The sequence below is a fragment of the Trachypithecus francoisi genome, unplaced genomic scaffold, assembly GCF_009764315.1.
Source record: "Trachypithecus francoisi isolate TF-2019V2 unplaced genomic scaffold, Tfra_2.0 Lachesis_group5, whole genome shotgun sequence".
NCBI lineage: Eukaryota > Metazoa > Chordata > Mammalia > Primates > Cercopithecidae > Trachypithecus > Trachypithecus francoisi.
The window spans coordinates 41,377,680-41,400,834 of record NW_022681470.1 but is presented as its reverse complement, the minus strand read 5'-3'; the positions used below and the strand labels follow the sequence as shown (position 1 = coordinate 41,400,834).

Genomic DNA, 23,155 nt, shown 5'->3' with positions numbered 1-23,155 from the left:
ATTCTAACTCTAGAGTAGTAAGCAGTAGTTGTTATGATTACTTCTAGTTAGAAACGAGGAAACCAAGTTTCAGCAATTTGCCCAAGGTCTCTCAGAGGGTTTGAATTCTGGTATCTCCAGTGTCAGAGCCCAGGTTGTAGATCCTGACCTCATTCAAGCATCCATGGTGAAATAATGCTAACAATGACTGTTGATCACCTCTGAGAATTTACTTTGTGCACACTAACCACAACAGCCTTATAACACAAGTACTATTACCATTTCTCAATTTTATAGAGGAGGAAACGAAGTCACAGAGTGGTTAAACTGCTCAGGATCCCAAACCCCTAAGACTGTGTTCCTAAAATTCACGAAAGACAGTTAAATATTCTCCATCCACCTTGTGGATTTCCACAATCTTCTTTAAGAACTTCCCCCAACCTTGTATTTTCTTTCCTAGATGGCTTGTTCCAAAAGAAAACAAAAATCTCCTTGAACCAGCCAACCAAAGCAAAGACAATGGATAGAGGATAGCTAGAGTTCAAGTAAAATCATTTTGAAAATATTTTCACAAGAAATCATTTTGCTAGATTACACTATTCTCTGCTTATAATTACCTTCAGACATTCAATTCAGGAATAATGTCAAGAAGGTGCCCATGTAACCAGACATGTAAAAAATGACACCGGGAATTTACTTTCTAGTCTGACAGCCTGAAATTATGTATGCTAGGGGGTGCTGTTGAACAATTTTAAGGTTTCTGTCCATCTGGCATTTTTAGAGTTGCATGTGGTAGTGCTTTGGGGTAGGGTGAGCTTGTAATTTTTAATTAAAACCTATTTAACCTCAGCTTGGTAACTTTTAACCAACATAATATTTTGCTGCAGAAGACATTTTAAAATAAGTTGTATTCATTACATGTGCAGTTAATTTTTATTCATGCAGAAGCATTTATCACCCATTGTTTTTTCTCCCATCACATTTAAGAACTTGATTAAAAGATAACACAATGTAGATGTTAAACCTAAAGAAAGTGGCAGTGTCTCTAGAGCATTATCGATGATGGTAAGATGTGCGTCTCATAGTAGTTAACAGAATCTCTAATATACAGGAAGCAGAGAACCAAAACCTTCGCAATCAGGGAATCTTAGCTCTAACTCTCTTGCTCCACAATTCAGCTAAATGACCTAAGTACTTGTTAATAAATCATGATGCAGAAAATACACAGGACTAGGAAGGTTAGAAAGCAGAGTACCGCTTATGCTGAACTGACACAATTTTGATCACGTAGGCTCAGTCAAAAATAGAAAATGTGATGTAGTTAAACATAAAAGGTCATACAATATGCAGAACTACCCCAAAGTCTATATAATTAGGAATTAAGCACATGTACAAATATACATCCTTCTCTGAACTTTCATTAGTGGTCTACAAAATTATTTGTTGTTGAACAGTGCCACAGCTACACAAAATAATTTTAGTAGTAAATGCTTAAATTTTTTGAATGAATAAAGATGATTAAGTCCAGCAGTTACAAGTTTGCAACACTTTTAATACTTGCTTCTTAAAAGAAAATGAAGGAGAATCATTTGTGTGTGCTGAAAGGCGCTGTGTAGACAAATGACAACTTACCAAGATATCACTATGTTGCCTTAATTATTCCCTCGCTGCTTCTTACATCGCTTCTCCCATATGGGGTGAATGACTCGAAGTAGGAGGCAATGTCTTTACATGCTGCCCAGATATTTTATGCAGCTGCTAGGGCTGTGCTAGGCAAAAGGAACTCAGTGAACACTTGTTGACTGATAAACTGTGCAGATGAAAATGTGAGTTATTCCTATGTAGTTTATCCAAGTTTATGGGAACATTCCTGTGGTACAGGGAGAGCTACTGCTATGTAACTACTGTTTAAAAGGTGGACTGAACAACCTAACACCATTTGTTATAATTACTCTTTGAAAATTACTAAGTCAAATATAATTTTTTTCTTTGCATTCTCAGGTCCAGGATAATTGTTGCTTATGATTAGAAGATCTGACAGCTGCTGGAACCCTGGGGCAAAGGGGTTTTCCTGCTTTCCATGAAAATATGTGAGTTACTCCATGTATTATTTTCCAAAACCATTTAGTTTGTTCTTGAAAATAGCTTACAGCAGCATCCACAACACATAGGTCCTTTTGCAGTTGGCAACATTGAAACTACTATTCTGGTACATGGGCTAAAAAAAGAAAACCTAAAAAAGGCCTTTTGGTGGGTGAAAAATGATCTTAGATTATTTTTAAAAAGAAAGAAAGAAAACTGGGGGTGGGGGGAAGGGCCCAAAGGAACACGTTTTAAAAAACCCCACTTTGGGAGGCCAAGGCGAGCGGATCACGAGGTCAGGAGTTCGAGACCAGACTGGCTAAAAGACCAGCCTGGCCAACAAGGTGAAACCCCGTCTCTACGAAAAATACAAATTAGCCAGGCGTGGTAGTGGGTGCTTGTAATCCCAGCTACTTGGGAAGCTGAGGCAGGAGAATTGCTTGAACCCGGGAGGCAGAGTTTGCGGTAAACTGAGATCACGCCATCGCACTCCAGCCTAGGCAACAAAGCAAGACTCTGACTCAAAGCAAACAAGCAAACAACCCTAGAAACATATCTGTTCAACAGACAAAGTCAGACTTTTGGAATCAAAAGTTACTTTTCAGGGAGCAACTTTAAAAGATTTAGGAGAGAAAACACTTTGAGAGGTACTGGGGCTAAGGCACATGATCTGATTATGTCCTTTGATTCAAATCTACTGATCCTAAAATGCCAGATTTTGGCTTCATCTCACCACTGACAGTACCCTGTCATCCAGATAAAGTCTACTTGGATTATACCAGCCCAGGGGCCTATCGCCCTGCTCAAGGTTGTTTGGCAAAGTTCAGTAGGTATCCTTCCCCCGCTCCACCCTGAAGCCTTAAAATTAGGAGGAGGAGGGAGCTGTACATCAGAGTGTCTTTGAGGAGGGCAGTGGGTTGGGTGAGAGAACCAGCTCTGCAACACATTAAAATGCGTTTTTGCTGTGGCACTGGCAGGCTTAGGCTGGGCTAGGCAAACCTACTGCCCTGCAATTTATTCTAAATATGGTAAATGCCCTTGTCAAGATGATCTTGCTAAAACTGGATTATTCCACAAAGGCTGGAAATACACCTTTACTTAGCAAAGGATTTCTTATAGAGAACACAACAGCATTGTAAACAAGAGTCTTAACAGAATTAAGAAAATAAATCTTTCAAGAGGCCTTAAGTACATCAGAGAGCATCATTTACATATAGATAATTGGTGTACTAATTAAAAATAATTCCTATTGATTCATTAAAACAGGCAATTTCAGAGCTGCCATTAGTCACCATCTCATTAATCCATGATCAAAGAATCATTCAAGGTAAAGTGAAGAATTAATTTCATGGGGGCATCTCTGCCAGGGACAGGCACCTTTTAGAGGTGGTAAGCTGGGCATCATGCCTGTCACGCTGGAGGATTCTGGAGAGCCTGCTCTTGGGGCCTCCAGACTTGCTGGTCTGGAGTGTTTGTGGTCAATGGCTGGCAGGAAGCTGATCGTCTCCCCACACTCCACTAGAGGTGTTTCTTTACCTGCAGAAAAGGTACCTAACAATGATTCTTTTAGCTAATTAGGTTTTACAGCAAAGGGGTAGGGGGAGGATATCGTAATATTTGAAATGAAAAGTTTGAATTTTCCTAAAAATATTCTAATTTGCCTTTTCTTCTGGCTCATATGAACCAGTGCAGTTCTGCTGTCACTGAAATTACTAGAAATTTGGAGTTGACACACATCATCTTATTCATTCTAGTGAGTTACTGTAAATGGTTTTTAATCTCTAGATTTGTAAAGATCTTACGGGGCCTTTTCTTTGGTTTCTAGAAGTTCCAAACCTGAATTACTCTCCAAAGTCATCTAATATCTATTATGTACTAATGTGACAGGCACACTGCTATTATGTCTTGGGCAAACATAACCTTTTTTTTAATCTCCTCAACTAAACATGTGACTAATCATAATTGTTTAATGCACGTCTACTCTGTACCACAAATGTTATATGAATTCTTGCTAACCCCTTAAATAACCTGGCATGTTACTGATCACTTGCTACATGTATCAGGCCATTCTTGCATTGCTATAGAGAAACCCAAGGGCTGGGCACGGTGGCTCACGCCTGTAATCCCAGCACTTTGGGAGGTCAAGGTGGGATGACTGCTTGAGCTCAGGAGTCTGAGACCAGCCTGAGGAACATAGTGAGACCCTGTGTCTACAAAAAAATACAAAAATTAGCCAGCAATGGTGGCTCACGCCTGTAATCCTAGCACTTTGGAAGGCTGAGGCGGTGGATAACTTGAGCTCAGGAGTTAGAGACCAGCCTGGGCAACATGATGAAATCTCATCTTTATAAGAATTACAAAAATTTGCTGGGCATGGTGGCATGCGCCTATAGTCCCAGCTACTCAGGAGGCTGAGACAGGAGAATCACTTGAGCTTAGGTTGTAGTGAACCATGATTGTGCCACTGCACTTTAGTTTGGGTGACAGAACATGTGAAAGAAAAGAAAGAAAGGAAGGGAGGGAAGGAGTGAGGAAGAGAAGGAGGGAGGGAAGGAGGGAGGGAGGACGGAGGGAGGAAGGGAGGAAGGGAGGAAGGAAGGAAGAAAGGAAGGAAGGAAGGAAGGAAGGAAGGAAGGAAAAGAAAGAGAGAGAAACAGAAAGAAAAAAAGAGAGAAAGAAAGAAAGAAAGAGAGAGAGAGAGAAAGGACCTGCCACTAGGTAATTTATTAAAAAAGGGGTTTAATAGGCTCATGGTTCTTCAGGCTGTACAGGAAGCACAGCTGCATCTGCTTCTGGGGAGGCCTCAGGGAGCTTTTACTCATGGCAGAGGGTGAGGCAGGAATAGGCATTTCACATGGTGAAAGCAGGAGCAGGAGAGACAGTAGGGGTGGGAGGAGGTGCCACACAATTTTAAGTGACCAGATATTGCAATAACTCACTACCGCAAAGATAGCACCAAGCCATGATGGATCCTCCCCCATGATCCAAACACCTCCTACCAGGCCTGACCTCCAGCACTGGAGATTACAATTCAACATTAGATTTGGGTGGGGACAAATATCCAAACTATATCATGACAGCAAGTACATACTAGGGATGGACTCCCTATCCACATTTTACAGTCAAGGAAACTCAAGCTCAGAAAATATCAAGCAACTTAATTTTCATGTTCACAGGACTAGGTATTGGCAAATTCTTGTCAGTCTGACTCAGGTCTATCCACTTTCTTCTACTCCACAATTCTGCCTACAGGGCCAGTATTACCAGCTAGCAGGGACTGAGTATGTGGCTCTTGCCAGGCATTGACCAAATGGTTTTGCATGTATCAACTGATTTATCACTTACAACAATTCTATGAGTAAATACTATTTAGTATTACTAGTGCTATTATTGCTATTGCTACTATTACTATTATTATCACTATTCAGAGAAAGAAACAGAGAGCTTAAGAAGCTAGCCCAAGTTTACTCGAAGGATCCTAGATGGCCAACAACCAAGGTGGGCAGCCTGGTGACCCGAGAGTTCCCTCTCTCATCAGGAGTGGCCATCTGCAGCCAAAGGACTCTATGTCTGGGATGCTGGAAAAGGGAGTCTATATTGGGTAGATGGCTGCATTTGACCTCCAAACTTCTTTCTAAAGATTCCTAGATGCCTACAACCTAATGTTTTACGTACATTTTGACTTTGGAATTCCTGGCATATCAGATAGGTGTGCTTTAAAAAATCCTAGCAACTACTCTAGAAATTTTTTTTTAAAAAAGCACGATTTTTCACCTTGTCAAGATCAAGTGTTCTGAAAGCATTAGCAGTCATTACACAAATCAGGGCCATAGAAATCATGAATAATTTACTGATGAACATTAAGATTTTATATTCTGTGACATACATGGTAGAAGTTTATTGGTGAGTTTTGAAGGAGATGTGAAGAGGCTGCTTGTGGGAAAGGGAAACAGAAAGCTAAGGTGCCTTCTACTGTACTGGCTGCTAATGAATTAATAAGAAGTGGTGAGTAAGAGGAGACAGAAAATCTGCTGGAGAAACTCAGCCTGTAGAGAGAGCCACCCTTACCATGTCGAAAACCAAAACGGTAAAGCAGGATATAAATGAGACTTTGCATACAAACATGTTCCTGAATTCATACAAAAGACAGGGGTTTATTGTAATGAAACCCGTTAAGGACAACTGCATATGCCGGTCAAGTTCCACAGGAACTCCCCACTTCACATCTGCAGAGCTGTGCCCAAATCACAGTGATTTTTATCTAGAATGAAGAACTCCATTAGCTACATTATCTGGTAGTACGGTCAACCAGCTGGTGGTGGTATTTTATGTTAAAACAAAATAACTGAAAATAATACATAACCAAAGATCACCAAAATCAATCTAAGTACTTCCTAAATGGAAACTGAAACTTAAAGGGGATGAGGTTTTAAATTGAACTTCTCACACAATTCGCAATTGCAAAAGTATGGAACCAGCCCAGCTGCCCATCAATCAACAAGTAGATAAAGAAAATGTGGTATGTATATACCATGGAATACTACTCAGTCATAAAAAGGAATGAAATAATGGCATTCACATAAACCTGGATGGAACTGGAGACCATTATTCTAAGTGAAGTAACTCAAGAATGGAAAACTAAACATTGTACGTTCTCACTCGCAAGTGGGAGCTAAGCTATGAGGAGGCAAAGGCATGGGAATGATACAACGGACTTGGGGGATTCGGAGGAAAGGGTGGGAGTGGGGTGAGGGATAAACGACTACACAATGGGTACAGTGTACACTGCTTGGGTGATGGGTGCACCAAAATCTCAGAAATCACCACTAAATAACTTATCCATGTAAGTTAACACCACCTGTTCCCCCCAAACCTATTGAAATTTAAAAAAACATAAATTGAGCTTCTCAGGCTAACTAAACACTACAAGAACAATAATGGCACAGTTCATGATCCCCACACTGACGTTCAAGAGAGTCAGGAGGCTAAGACATATACTTGGAAAATTCCATCTGATAGTGCAAAGGTGGGAGCAGAGAGCAGCTCACATGCATGTAAAGAATCAGCAATAATTCATGAGTTGATGAAACGTTTGTCAATGAGGAGAAACTACATATTGTTTGGAGCAAGATAAAAATGAATATAAAAAAATACCAGCCATTTTGGGAACAGAGTGGGAGGGAAAATGACATAAAGGTTAGTTAAGTCTTGTGATGCTCAGGCCGCTTTTATCAGAGTGATTCAGTTGGACAAAAAATAGAAATGGGTTTTCTAAGCCAAGACAGTCTTCCATTCATCTTTTCCTTTCTAAAATAATCCTTAACAATAAGGATCAGATTTTCAAAAAGTGAGTGTGGCTCATGTGTTTTTCCCTAGGCTTGGTCATATGATACAGATATGACCTTTCCACTCTTTAGAAGTCTGATTCTGTTTCCCTTCCTTCATTCTTCCTCAACATGCGGAACAATTCCCAAATAAAACACAGTAGCTTTAAGATTTTCCATTTAAAATCATGATTTGACCACACAAATCTGAAAAAATAATGGGCAGTGGTCACAATGGTGGCCAAGACGGTGGAGGGTTCCTTCCTTCCTGTTTTGTGTTTAAATAATCAGGGGACTGTCCTCTGATTCCCGTTCTTTGGCTTGGCCTGGCCTCTGGCAGAGGCTCCTGTTCTGCTCTGCCTGGGTCCATGACAGACACCAGCCTTCTGGAACAGAACTTCCTTCACCAGCAGAGGCTCTCTGATTCTTTTTGCTCTGGAAGCAAGAATGGGTTTTTGAATATGCTTTGATAATATGCAAAGAGTATACCTGGTATGAGGGCATGCCAGCAGGAACTGCAGGTTCCTTTTCTAAAACTGGGAGCCTGACTCACATCCCCTGCTACTGATCCACCCCACAGTGTTATCCAACAAGTACCTGTATCAGCTTATTTGGCCAAGAAGCCAAATAAAACCCTGTGAGAATCCATACTGTGGTGACCACTGTGGATGCCTCTCAGTGTATGTGTGTGTGTTTGGGGTCAGGGGGTGAGGGAGAAGAGAGAGCAATTACCCATTAGGACATTTCTTACAGATCGTTCTAGAGTACAGTTCAGGACAAAGAGGAAGGCAAGTGGTAAAGCTTTATCTCCCTCTAGCAGGAGTCCTAGCCTGTGGCTACACTGAGATCCCCTCAGGGGTCCCTTGTGTCCAGATGGCCTGGAGGGCCAGTGGGCTGATCCTCGCAGAGGTAATTGGCATGAGGCACCACATTGTGCCAGGGAAATTATTTTTCCTGCCAGAAGCTTGTTTGGCTAAGTCAGAAGAATGCCTCCATGTTGGAGGGGAGCCTTCCTCACATGGAACTTCTGATTTAGTTAAGCCTCCCACCTCCAGTCCTCCTTCCCCCAACTCCTTGCCCCGCTCCTGAGAGTAAAGCCAGAAAGTGAGTTTCACCGAAAGAAAAACACTGGGGGCACAAGGCTGCTCTGGCCCAAGAGTCTGGGTAAAGAAGGTAACAGGTGTTAGTGCATGCATGTGACTGTGTGAGGGTGTGTGTGTGAGGGTGTGTGTGGAGTGTGTGCTATTCCCACATCATAGCACAGTTTCACAGAAGAGTGGACTTCGGTGAAGATCCTTCCATGACAGAATCAGCAGCATCTGGCTGTGAACATACATCAGTGCCCTTAGCTTAGGATCTGAGAGGCTGCCTCAGTGCAGACACCGGCAGCAGCTCGCAGGGGCCTCTGCCTACCACCAATGGTTTCTTGGGTGTCAGAGGTCTGGCAGAAGATGCCAGTCCCTGAGATTTCCCAGGAATAACTTAGGGACCTCAAATGGAGGGGAGATGTCTGGTTCCAAACGGCTGATAAGAGGCAGAAAACTGATTTGTTTATTCATTCATTCCATATAAATGAAAATGAGGGCTAGTTATAGGCCAGACATCGTTCTAGGTGCTGAGCAGGAAAAATGGCAAAAAACTTACGTCCTCACAAAGCTGCCATTCCAGTGAAGGCAAAGGGAAATGAGAAATGAGCAAAAACATACCTAATATCAAGTCAGCTGGTGACAAGTATGAAGAGGAAATTACAACAGAATAATAGAGACTGGGGGCTGACAGGGACCACTCTAGCCAGCCAGATAAAGGGCTGTCTCTGGAATCAGAGAAATGTGTATATTCTTGTTACACACATGCGTGCACACTTTTGAACTATAGAGTAAACAATAGAAAGCCTACATTTTTACTTCTATTTTCAAGAATCTTCCAACCATCAAATTAAAAGAACCCTATCATATGCCAATAAGTTATACTGAATTTTTAAGAGACTGTCCCTCATTTTTATTTACTTAGATTTTATTCTATAAATTAGAAAACAAATGACAGATCATAAAGTTTATAAACATTTGTTACACAGATTTCCTTGAATTCATGTTTGTTTTATTCATTGAATGAATGAATGAATGAGGCACTATAAGCCAGTTAAGAGATGAGGTTAAAACCATCACTTATTTTTTTAAATGCACTAAAATACATCAATTGTATTGTTTGGATATACAAACATTTATTTGCTACTGAAAATTGAAATAACACATGAGAATTTTACTGTAATTCATATTTTTGAAAACCAAAATATCCAATCAATTACTATGCTCTAGCCAAACCACCCAATGGTTTCTTTACCTTCTTTCTCCATACCTTACTTTTTTTGAAATTCTTGACACTGGGTTTCATCTCACTGACTTAAGCCTTCTAAAACACAGGGAAATGCCTGAGACCTACTGGTGCTTCCTTGGGTCATATCAAAAAGTAGAACTAAAGTATTATTGAAGTCACTCAAATACATTCAAACTATATAGATCCCTTATAAATTACTGGTATCAAGGCAGGAAGGAAAAGACACAAGAAGAAAAAGACATCACAGAACTCATTATAGGTTATCAAAATTATTGGTATACAGTCTGTCTCAGAATAAAGTAGCTTTCTCAACCTGCTGCATAAAATTACCAGCAAGAAAGGAAGGTAGAGGAATAAGGTTTATGACTGAATTGGCTCTGTGTCATAATTCTCCATTGTGGCATTGTCAGAAGGACCCCTTAATGCAGAAACTGTAGCTACATTGGAATGGTTCATGTCTTGATTTATTCTTAATTCCCTTAAGCCTAGTGTCTGTTAATTCTCTTTCAAGATGAGAAAAGCAGTTGAGCAAGATGTAACCGAGTTTTACCATCTTTTCTTTCTGAACGAATAACAACAATGACCTTGTTCCTCTCCTCCTGTGAGGCACGCCATCTCTGGTGTCCTGGAAGATCTTTTCTCTTCTACCCTGCTATTGGGATAGATCTTCTGGCAGAGGGGAAAGGGATTTAGTACCAGGGTTGAGAGTCAAGTTGTGCTTTGTGATGAGTCCATTGGTGATCTAGCTACAGCTCTAAGCTGCTCCTGGATCTTTGGGTCTCAGCAGAACATGATGCTGGACTCACAGATTGCTACAAGGTAGCCTGGAATAAAGTCTATAGCCCAGAAAGAGCCTGAAAACCTGAATTCCAACAAACGGTGCCCAAAGGGCCAACCCATTACTCATTAACTTGACTTCTAAGCTTATTTCCGTAAAACAGGAATAAGAACCTTAACCACCAGATTGTAAAGATAAGGTAAGATAGTCCATTCAGCATGTATGGCACAGAGCCAGGAAAAACAGTAAGTAGGCACTCACTTCTGTAGGTTAAAAAAAAAATAGAATGAAACTTATGTGAATTCTAAATTAGTTTAAAAATCATTTAAAAACAACCTATGAAATAACCTCTTTGCCTAGGATTATTAATGGAAATCCAGCAGATATTCTCAAGAAAAAAATGGCAGTAGTTTTTTCCCCCTTAGACTTATGAATAAACAGTGTTAGAACTAAATTTTATTTTTTCCTATTCTAAAATCAAAAAAAATACACCATCCCTCATCCTCATATCTGTGACAAGTCGTACCCAGATTGTATTAAGAATCGAAAAGCCATCCTCATTAGACTTGAGGGCCCTTTAGACATGCACAATGGACATTTATTGAGCACCTATTATGACCACCAGGAGTAGACCAAGAGCTTTAGATGGACTCTCTGAGTCCTTCTTAACCAATATGCCAGGATTCATGGAAATAACTTTATTCTTGAGCAGACATGTCTTTCTCCAGGTCAAATGACAAAAATGTATATTTTGCTTGGTATAAATACCAAATATGTTGTCGCTGTTGTTTTTCTTATAACCAAAGCAATATTTCACTGTAGAAAACAAATCGCCTGTTATCCTACCAATTGAGTACCATTAAAATTTGGAATGTTTCCCATGTCAGTTTTTTCTCTCTCTCTGCTGTTTATCTACAAAATTGGAATTATGTAATCAAACATTTCTTTGAGCAAATGCTTTTTTGGTGGTTTATACTATCTCATTATATGGATAAGCCATTAATTAACCATCCGGGTAATATTAGGAAATTTGGTTATTCCCATTTTTTCATCATGACGAAGAAAGCTGTAGTAACCATCTTTGTACATCTCTTTGATTTCCTTCTTCCTAGAAAAATAATTATTAATTTGAACATGACCATCTTTTGGGCCTGCAATATCTTCATCCAGAAAAGTTGCGCCTATTTACACTCTCAGCAGCAGTATATGAATATGAGTGCCTGACTCCTACATTTGTCAGAATTGACAGTATGATTTTTAAAACACACAACAAAATTTACAAAAAGTTGCCAATTTCCTAGGAAAAAATTATCTGATTGTTTTCTTAAATCTGCACTTTTAAACTACATACTATAAGGTTATTCTTCTACCTTCCTTCCATACAGGCTATTTTCTTTTTTCTGCAAATTAGCTATTCCTATCCTTTGCCCATTCAAAAATCTGCATTGTTAGGTATATCCTTCTTGTCTTACAAAAACACTTTCTATGTTAAAGGTATTAATTTTTTCCTGTAATGTTTATTGCAGTTATTACAGTATTATAACCGTATTCCTGGGCAGTATTTATCTTTTAAATGCTTACTGTCCTATTTCATGTAAAAAGTTTCAAATTTGGGTATACAAATGAATCATACATGGCCTGCCCAAAGCCCTCGTTTTCTTTCTGTTTAAAAAAAAAACTTTAATTCTATCATCTCGAGGTTCCTTTTTTCTTTTTTCTTTTTTTTGAGACAGGGTCTCTCTCTGTCACCCAGGCTCAATCACAGTGGTGTCACCATAGCCAGTTTTACAGGCACATGCCACCACACCTGGCTAATTTTATTTTTTGTAGAGATGTCGTCTTACTACATTGTCCAGGCTGGTCTCAAACGCCTAACCTCGAGTGATGCTCCCACCTCAGCCTGCATAAGTGCTGGGATTACAGGCATGAGCCACCGCACCCTGGACCTCCAAAATCCCCTTTCTGTCCAATTCATTTCTGCCTAGAGGAGGTGATGGGTCCACCCTCCTGCCAAACATGGTAGATTGGTACAGGGAGGGGCAGCTGACCAGAAAGATGCAGATGCAGGTGATATAACAAAACTACATTAATGATGAGCCCCGTGAGGGAAGATCCTCAGATCCAGTGTCCAGATCCCGGTCCTTCCAGAATCTAGCCTTGCTTCTCTCTCTCAGCCTTGAGAAGGTCCAGCCCAATGACCATCCCTGCCCTGAGGTTAATCCAAGATCACTTTACAGCAAACTCTGCATTTACTTGTGGTAATCTGAGTTGGTTTTGTTACTCACACTCAAATTTATCTTCACTAAAACATGACAAATAATTCTTTCCCTTGTGGTTTCTTCCATTGCTTTTATATTTAAAAATACTTCCCCATCCCATTATTAGTTATGTAGTCATTTTTTTCTCCTAGATTTTTTAAAAACACGATTTAAATAAATACACACATAGTTCTCTAAGTAATGGGTCTGAAGTTTATTTTAGTGTAGTTTGCTGAATAATCTACCTCTTCCCCATGGGATTCCTGTATTCCTGGGATCATATGTGTCTGTATATTGTCTTTCTGTGCATTTCAAGGCTATTTATTCTGTTCTATGTGATTCCTATGCTGGCACTAAACTGTTTTCAGCTTCATCATATATTTTACATTTGAAATAGCAAGTTTCTCTTCACTGCTCTTTTAAAATGTTTCCTAGTTATCCTCTCTAAATCTATTTTGTTATCAGAAAATTCTTTATTTCATCATGTCACTGACTGAACTATCTCAATCTCCAGACAGCCAGTTATGGCTTAATCAAGTCCAGGAAATCCATCTTTACAAAACCAGAAGACAGCCTGGTGCAGCAACTCATGCCTGTAATCCCAGCACTTTGGGAGGCTGAGGCTGAAGGATCACTTGAGCCCAGAAGTTTGAGACCAGCCTGGGCAACATGGTGAAGCCCCATCTCCACAAAAAATATGGAAAAGTTAGCCAGGCTAGGTGGCATGCAGCTGAAGTCCCAGCTACGTGGGAGGTTGAGGTTGGAGGATCGCTTGAGCCCAGGAGGTCAAGGCTGCAGCGAGCCATGATTGCACCACTGCACTCCAGCCTGGGTGACAGAATGAGATCCTGCCTCAAAAAACAAACAAAACAAAACAAAACAATCCCCACAACTTGAAGAGATGAAATCACTTCACGACAGCCATGTCTACTGCTATAACTCCTGTCTTGCAGCCCTGCCAGATAAAATTAAGAAGGCAGCAAAGAGAAATTTAGCAAGTGTGTTCTAAATAGTATTATAATTTGCCTCTTTTTTTCTTGCATTGGGTGAAGAAACTGAGCAGTGCATGAAATTAAAACAAATTAATTTACTTTCCTGCTAAAAGTTTTTTTTAAAATATACAATAACAATCTTTACAATCTCATCTAGCACTATATGCGTTCCCTGATATTAAATCTTTTTTATTCTTAAACACTTATACGATTTGTTTTTACAAAACAAGATTCAATAGCCATTGGGACTTTAAGGAAAAACATCTATTACAACCCCAACTAACTACTACATTTTGTCACATCAGGACTTAAACTAGCTTACCTTAAATGTGTTGAGAACACTGACATTAGCCTATAGTTGGGCAAAATCAGGTAACACAAAGCCTGTTTTAAAATTAAGTGCTGAATATCTCAGATAATTTATTGAATATTGTGCTGAATGTGAAAAACAGAATGATTCCACACCATCGTAAAGTTGAAAAATCATAAATCAAACCATCGTATGCCAGAGAGTCTGTGTATGATTGGATATTTCCAGTGAAATATAAAAACATTTATACATTATCTAAATCTAGTATTTTATATGCTATTTGTATACATAAAAATAAATAGGAAAATTCCTCATATTGGGACTGTAGTGATGAATTTTTCATTAAAAGGAAAAGTGATAGACTAGAGATAAAACATCTGCCAGGAATGTTCCAGAACTGCCTGGTTGGCAGTCTCCTGAATTCTTACACACCACAAAAACAATCAAACAAAAAGAAAAAAAAAAAACTCCAAAGATGTTATATCATAGGGAAAAGTATGACTAAGGAATATAATGTTATCTCCTTACCAGAAAACTAGAGACTACAAAATATTTTAAAATGCAACAACTAAAAAGGTAAAAATGTTAGTGTATGTAATGTTTTTACCTTATATATTTAATACATATATTTAAATATAAATTTAGTATATTTTACAACACTACTGTTGACTGAAAAGACAAATGCAAATAGACAGATTTGAAGATTTCAGGTGATTTCTTAATGATTCTACTTCATTAATTTAAAAGCAAAGTGCTTTAAAGAAGGCTTCACACTTTTTAATGTAACCAGAGGGAGAAGAAGTCGTCCCTTGACCGAGATTCTCACCCACTTCACCAAAATCATCACTCATCTTAAACCATTTTGCAGATGACAAAGCTGAGTCTTAGATGTTGCTGTTCTAAAGTTCCATGGCTAGGAGACTGAGTAGGACTTGAGCCCACCACCCCAGGAGTTCTTTAGCTTTTTGTGCCATGTACTCCTCTGACAGTCTGGTAAAACCTATGTACCTCTTCTCAGAATAGCATTTTTAAATTCCTAAAACAAATACATAGCATTAGAAAGGCCAAAAATTATAAAGAAATAATAATCAAAATATTTTTAAGAAAAAAAATTGTGATAGAGTAATATATGTTCTTTATTAATGTATTAAATAAGAAGATATACTAGTGGGTCTGATAACTATGGTAATTTTAAAGGAGTCATGAGCATTAATATTTCAACAACTTTAACGTGGTATGAAAACAACTGTGACTTTTATTGTTGAAAAGTCACAGGTACTGCTATTACTACTGGCTTGTTGCCTACATTCATAATGACGGTGTCATTTGCTGAATACCTTAGTTCCTTCTCCAAAGGAAAGTACCCTGCAAATCTGTCCAAATCAAAAGTCTAAAATTTCTGTTAAAGGTTAGTGAAAATAAAGATGTATTTTTTTTTTTTTTTTTTTCTTCTCATGGAAGTTCACAGACTCCCTGAATTCTGTCTACAGACCTCTTGAGAACTGCCCATTCTGGCTAAGTGCTTAGTGTAGATTCCAGGTAGACTTCTCTAAAGAGTCTGTAGTGGGTATAAAATGAATGAATAAATGTAAGTTCCCACTAAAACACTGAGGTGGGTCAGGCACCACTGCCAGATGGTTCACTTCCTCTTATGGGGCCAATTTAACCAGCCCATGCTGTGTGTGTGTGTGTGTGTGTGTGTGTGTGTGTGTGTGTGTGTGGTGTGTGTGTGTGTGTGTGTTGGGGATTTGAGATATGGATTACTACATTTCCTAGAGGTACCTTCATTAACCTGCCTAACCAGTATCTTGTATCACCTGATTCTCATTTTCTAAGATCACACAGCCTGAGGTACCAGACGGTATAATCAGGTCTTTGGGAAACAGACCAGGTTGTGAGACCCAGCAGAGAGTAAAAGCCTCAGCTAGTCTGCAGCAGCCTCTGCTACGGTCAGGAGGAGCAGGAGATGGTTAAGTGGGTACTGATGGGACAGCAGACAGTGCCGCCGTGGCCGCAGCAGGTATCCATTTCCAATGGTATAATTTGTCTGCCTTGGAGCAGCACATTTCTGATGCCCTGCGTCAACATTTCAGATTGTTACGAATGTCAAACAGCTGTTACTGAGATTCTTGTCTGATATTCCCCACACCATCTTTCTAGAGAGGAGCATACTCCAGTATTTTGATTATTTTCCTTATAAAGGATGGGATATGCTCATTTCATCTACTCAATTTTTTAGATTAACTTAAGATAGCTAAAAATTTAAATATCTAAAATGCTGCCAAAATAAAAGAGAAAACACATTTGGCTTTATTCTCTCAACTTTGTATGTGAGAGAGAACATTCCTGTGTTTATGTGCATGTGTGTGCACATGTGTACACTGCTTCGTGGGGAAGGAAACAGAGCTTCCCATGATTTCCTAGATTTCCTCCTTGTGGTTTTCAGAAACCACGTTCCCAGCAGTAAATCCAAAGACTCGCCTTGAGCATGCATGCCATTTTTGCAAAGAGACCAAAAAAAAAAGTCTGGATGTATCTTTAAATGGCAAGGAAGTAGGATCATAAACACAAATTTAAGTAAGCAAAGAATGATTAAACTTAAATGCAAAAAAGGAAACAAAATAATTCAGACCCTGATATAAATAAAAGAATGATACTCTAGTTCAAATTCCCTAGCTTGGCATTCAAGACCATGCTCAATCCAGCCCTACTGACTTGTCCTCAGAGGTCCTGCCCTGCATGGTCTGGACTCTTCTGGCTGCTCTGGCTTTGTATAAACCTACTCTTGCCCTCATTCTCCTTCTCTAGACTGAGTTCCTGGAATGTCCCAGGCTCTCTCCTACTTTGGTGACTTTTAACATGCAGTTTTCTCTGCCTGAAAGGCTCTTGATGGTCTTGCCCACCACCCTTCTCCCATCCTTTAGTTACTGCTGTTCATTCTTCAGGTTTCATCTCAGGCCTTCCCTGATCCTCCAGATCAGCCAGATTTCCAAGTCCTGTGCATTAGGTTGGGCCGACAGTGCTGTAAATCAAGTTTAGAGTCAAGTACGGGGTTTAGAATCAAGTACGGGGATGGGGAGGCTGCCCTGCTGGTCAAGCCACGCACCTTAGTGTGAGGCTTTGTCCAACTGGACACTTCTTCTAGTCCTTTGTATGAACTAGAAAAGACTCCAGTGGCTTGCCAAACTGTGTGCCTAGAAGTTTTCATATACCTGGGGGTTGCCTTTTGTTTTGTCCTCTGACAGCAGGTGGCTTTTTCTAATGTGCACAAAGGCATGCATATCGTATCATTGACCCTACAAATCTCCCTGCTTTACATATGCAATTGGCCTTTTCATTCATAGACTTAACAGAGTCTGTGGTCTGTAGTCATTGATGTGTATGTGTAATTGAGTAGTATCAGAGTTTCCCATTAGACGGTAAGATCCATTAGGGCAGGAACCATGGCCTTTTGCTCACAATTATCCCCAGTCCCTAATGCAATGTCTGGCACAGAATAGATGCTAAATGAATTTTTTTGGTTGTTTTTGAGATGGAGTCTTGCTCTTTCACCCAGGCTGGAGTGCAGCAGCGCAATCTCGGCTCACTGCAGCCTCTGCCTCCTGGGTTCAAGCAATCCTCCCATCTCAGCCTCCCAAGTAGCTGGGACTACAGGTGTGCACCACCACGCCCAGTTAATTTGTATATTTTTAGTACAGACAGGGTTTCACCATGCTGGCCAGGCTTGTCTTGAACTCCTGGCCTCAAGTGATACGCCCACCTTGGCCTCTTAAAGTGCTAGGATTACAGGCGTGAATCACTGTGCCCAGCCTGCTAAATGCATGTTTATGAAGTGAATTAATTAAGAAGAAAGCCAAGGATATGCTGTAATGAAATAAATAACCAGACTTAGGGCAAGATGGAGGTGTCTAGCAGATTTACTTATACTTACTGAATAAATGAGGATTTGACAGATAGTAAGAAGCAAAAGTTGGCAGACCAAAGGACAGACTTTGCAACTTCATAATCGAAGTAGAATTTCCACTGAAGCATTTCACCCTAGGGCTAGGAAGAAACATGTTGCTTCTAGAAGAAAGCAGAGTCAGGCCAGCAGTGCCTCAAGAGCCCGTTTGGGAATAAAGGGCGTTTTAGACAGGATAGCAAGCTGGGAGGGAATCTAAGTGAGACAAAAATCTAATGATTCATGAGATTCCAGGCAGACCAAGCACCCTGGAACTTGCACAACTTGTTGCAACAAGAATTCTTGCTCAGTTGGCTGAAGACACTGAGGCAGAAAGCCTCTGTGTGTCACTTAGTGCACTGCACAACAGGAAAACCAGCTTCAAGTGAAGATCTGAGGCGAGCATAGGAGCAGTTATGGCTCGAGCAGCCCTGAGACTTGGAAAATAAACATCTGTATAGTTCCCTGAACACAGGCAGGGAACACAAGCATCGGTACAGGCTTAGGTGCCTCAATTCTAAATTTCTAAAAATTTCTCCCTATGGAAAGCAAGCGAGGGAAAATGTAAAACACTTTTTCACTCCAGAAAAAAATATATATGCTACGCCAGATTACATGTATATATATTAAATTTATCTAAAATATATCAAGCTATATAGCACTGTCTATTATAAATCTTTACTTAAAAGTATAACTTAAAGATCTTTTCATATCTGCATATACAGATTTTTTATTCTTTTTAACAGGTGTGACACATTCCACAGTACGATGGATCATTCTTTAGCACATAGACGGTCATTCAGCTTGTTGATACAGCTCGGGCTTTTGTGTTTTTAGAGTAGCCCCATGGGGTAGGGAAGACTCCAGTATGGCCTGCAGGGACCCCAGTCTCTAAGATTCACACCCTTGTGCAATCTCTTTTCACACTGTACCTGTACTAGGGTTGGTCTATGTGATCAGCAGTCTACAGTAGACATAATGGTAGGCCACTTCCAAGATTCGGTTATAAAAGATTGCAGCTTCCCTCTTGGGTGCTCTCTGGCCGGCTCCCTCTGTCTCTCTTGGTTCATATGCTTTGAAGGAAGCCAGCATGTACATCATAAAGACACTCAGGTCACCCACGGAAGATCCAGGTGGTGAGGAACTGAGGCCTCCCAACAGCAAACATGAGTGTGCTTGGGAAGTGAATTCTCCAGCCCCACCTGAGCTTTGAGATGAATGCAGCTGCTGCCCACAGTTTGGCAGCAATTTCATGAGGGACGCTGAGCCACAAATGCCCAGCTAAAGTGCTCCCAATTCCTGAACTCAGAAACTGTACGAGATAATACATATTTGTGGTTTTAAGCTGCTAAATTTTGTGGTAACATGTTACGTAGTACTAGGTAACTAATACATCACATATGGTGAAGTCCTAGCAGTAGACTATGTAGATCAATGGTAAATGCATTAAACATTTTGAAAGATATTGATAAATTACCTACCAACGAGGAGCCACTAACACAGCAAGTGTTCTGGTTTCCCCAAATCCTCACGAGCATCAGAAATTATCAAACTCAAAAATGTTTGCTAAACTAAATGGGTGAAAAATGGCCCCCGATTGCTTTCACCTGTGTTTTTTTTAATTTCAAAAGTTCTTTTTTTTTTTGAGATGGAGTCTTGCTCTGGGCTGGAGTGCAGTGGCCGGATCTCAGCTCCCTGCAAGCTCCGCCTCCTGGGTTCATGCCATTTTCCTGCCTCAGCCTCCCAAGTAGCTGGGACTACAGGCGCCCGTCACCACGCCCGGCTAGTTTTTTGTATTTTTTAGTAGAGACGGGGTTTCACCGTGTTAGGCAGGATGGTCTCGATCTCCTGACCTTGTGATCTGCCCGTCTCGGCCTCCCAAAGTGCTGGGATTACAGGCTTGAGCCACCGCGCCCGGCCTCAAAAGTTCTTTGGGGTCCACACCAGGCATCATCAGTAATGCACAGGAAAAGGTGTGTGGTAGGGTTCAAGTGATTCATGACACAGTAAGAGACTCTGAGCCACCCTGCCTCAACCTCTAAACCACTGCCTTTCATTTAAAATTCCCATCAAGCAAATAATTTTATAAAAGAAATAACCACTGAAGTTGAGTCTAGGAGTGAGAGTAAGCATCCGATTTTGATTACTTTCTCAGAGATGTATAGAACATTAAATGATTTTAATAAGAGGCATGCCCTTGAACCTCAAGCCATGAGCCTCAAATCAGAACAGATGTAAATTCAAGTGTTAATTCCCTTTAATGTTGCTGAACCAGAAGTTTGATAACAAACTAGAGTGAGTAACTGGGATCAAACGGTAACCAAATGTCTGTATTTTCCAAAGCTACTTAAATGAAACATGACTATAGTCTCAAATCAAATATGAACTCAACTATGTCTTTGTTTGAATTTAGGTCCTGGTGAGAATAAATGGTTCTGAAAAAAAATTTTATCTTTTATAAAAAGCTATAAAGAAGACTGGAACTCAGTGATATTTGAGAGAAGCAAAAATAATACTCTTTGCTAGAGAAAAGCAACTGAAATCATCGTAAGTCTCCTACCGCCAGCAACCCCAAGTTCCACAATAATGAAGACAAATGTACATTTAGTATTTTTTAAAATAAACACTATTCTTGACGACGCCTTACTAAATTATCAAATATATCTGTTTCTACTCCCAGAAGTGATAACATTTTTATAAAAATAAACCTACCGCTTAGAAAGATACAGTGGACACAATGCATCAGAGAAATTCTAGAAAGAAGTTCCCAGATATCAAGGGCCAAAAACCAAGACAAATAGTTGTAGATGATTTTAAATGATCTTTCATGACAAAAATAAACAACTCAGAAGGCCTTGTATGGTTATTACGCTAACTAGCTGATTTTTCACTTGTACATGACGAATAAATGACAATATAATTTAATTATTACTGTTACTTTCCCAGGCTACGATAGTCAGAGAAATATTTTTTTCTTCTTCTTCTTGTAAGAGATTGAGTCTTGCTCTGTTGCCCAGGCTGGGTGATCATGGCTCACTGCAGCCTTGACCTCCTGGGCTCAAGTGACCTCCCACCTCAGTCTTCAGAGTAGGTGGGACCATAGGCACACACTAGCACCTAGCACAGCTAATTTTTTAACTTTTTGTGAAGAAGGGGTCTCGCTATATTGCCAAGGCTGGAATTCCTGGGTTCAACTGATCCTCCCTCTGCAGCATCCCAAAGTGCCAGGATTACAGGCGTGAGCCAAGGAAAGGAAATTAAAGTGTTGGCTCCCACAGCAAGGTGGATGCCATGCTCAGGGTTCTCTAAGGTTCAAGCCAGAGGACATTTTATTTGCACTAAGCAGTATCATCCCCCAAAGCACTCTTTCCCAATCATAGTCAAAGAAGGCTTTGGATAAGGCCATGGAACGCTAACTCTTTCTTTCCTCCCTTAGGATAATGTGGCCATGGAAGGCAAGCAGTCTCCAAAAAGGCAGGAGAGTGAGAGGCTCTGGGTTCATTGAAGTGAACTCTCCTTCTTCTCCCCAGAGGTCTGCTGGATCCTCACGGAGACACAAAGACGATCATCCTTGTCTTGTTACTGGCACATGCTCCACACACAGCGTATGCTCCATAAAGATTTTCGAATACCTCATCTATGTATAAACACTATCTTTTTTTTTTTTTTTTGAGATGGAGTCTCACTCTGTAGCTCAGGCTGGAGGGCAGTGGTGCAATCTCGGCTCACTGCAAGCTCGGCCTCCTGGGTTCACGCCATTCTCCTGCCTCAGCCTCCTGAGTAGCTGGGACTACAGGTGCCCACCACTGTGCCTGGCTAATTTTTTGCATTTTTAGTAGAGATGGGGTTTCACTGTGTTAGCCAGGATGGTCTTGATCTCCTGACCTCGTGATCCACCCGCCTTGGCCTCCCAAAGTGCTGGGATTATAGTCATGAGCCACCGTGCTCGGCCTGTATAAGCACTATCTCTTATTGTACTCACTAACTCACCACCTCTCCATGTAGGAATCTCTGACATGGAAGTTTCCCATCCAGTGGCAGCTCAGAATTCTGACATGCTTGCCAGGTACATCATCTACAACCTTCAGACAACAAAAAACAAACACATGTTTTGCTGAAATATGCATTCTGTCCTGTGAATCATTATGGATCCTATTGAATCCCTTGAGTGAATACTACTGGGAACTATGATTGGGTCATTCTGGCTACTGCAGTCAGCCTGCTTGGGTTTGAGTCTAGCTCCATTCTTAACTGGTTGTGTGACCCCAGGCAAGTCACTTAAGTGTTTAAGTTTTCCTCACCTCTAAAATAAGAATACTAAAAGCACCTTTTCCTAAGACATGTAAAGTGCTTAGAACTGTGCCTGGCACCCAGTGTATGCTATTAGTAGTATTACATGAATTGCCCTGTCTTTTACCTTGATATCCCCACATCTGGTAGGATGTTCATGTGAGACCCTGCAGAAGGGCTGGGGTTTCTGCTCAAATATTTAGGCAACTCTAAGTGGCTAAGCTGATGATCTTCCCAACAAGTTGTGACAATAACTGACAAGCTAAAGATGACTGCACCCAGTATAGAAGAGGAATTTGCCTGAAAGCAAAAACAAGAGCACAGTTCAATCACCTTCGCCCTTCCTTTCCCAGAACATTCAACTTCAGCATATTCAAGAGTTCTGTACTTGTAAAACTGTCATAGGATAGCTGGCTAAGCTCACAAACCACACCGGCCCGAAGCCACACTGAATCCTGTCACCTTCCCACTCAAGTTCAGACGCTTCTAGCTGAGCAACTCTGCATGCCAGTCCGCGATCCCCTGGTTTCCAGATTATTAAATGAAAACACATTCACTGGCACACCTTTCCCAAAAAGTCAACCAAGCAAATGAGCTTTCCCTCTGGACTGCCAGGTCCACTCTGCTCATCATGCAAAGAAGAAACCCAGGCCACTGCTTTTAAAGTTTTAAAGGGAGAGCACTGTAAACAATTAAGGTTCTTTGGGTTCTTAACATCATCAGAGGACCATGATAAGATCTCTTTGTAAATATTTAAGAATCACATATTTTCTCCCTGGCATTTCTGCCAGGGTCTGAGCACAAGATATATATTCATATCTGTCACCTGAAGACATCTAGACAGGCCACTTATAAACAACCCTAGCTG

The 23,155-nt window shown here is 40.5% G+C and overlaps 1 protein-coding gene and 1 long non-coding RNA gene across 2 annotated transcripts in view; one reads left to right on the top strand and one right to left on the bottom strand.

Annotated features, from left to right (window-relative positions):
* CUNH1orf21 (chromosome unknown C1orf21 homolog) overlaps positions 1–23,155 on the bottom strand; it is a 265,567-nt gene that overhangs the window by 82,884 nt on the left and 159,528 nt on the right. The gene's annotated exons all lie outside the window — the stretch shown is intronic.
* Positions 3,424–21,633, top strand: LOC117076223. The gene is made up of 3 exons (XR_004434277.1): positions 3,424–3,608; positions 20,411–20,544; positions 21,434–21,633. It is a non-coding gene; the product is annotated as an uncharacterized LOC117076223 (long non-coding RNA).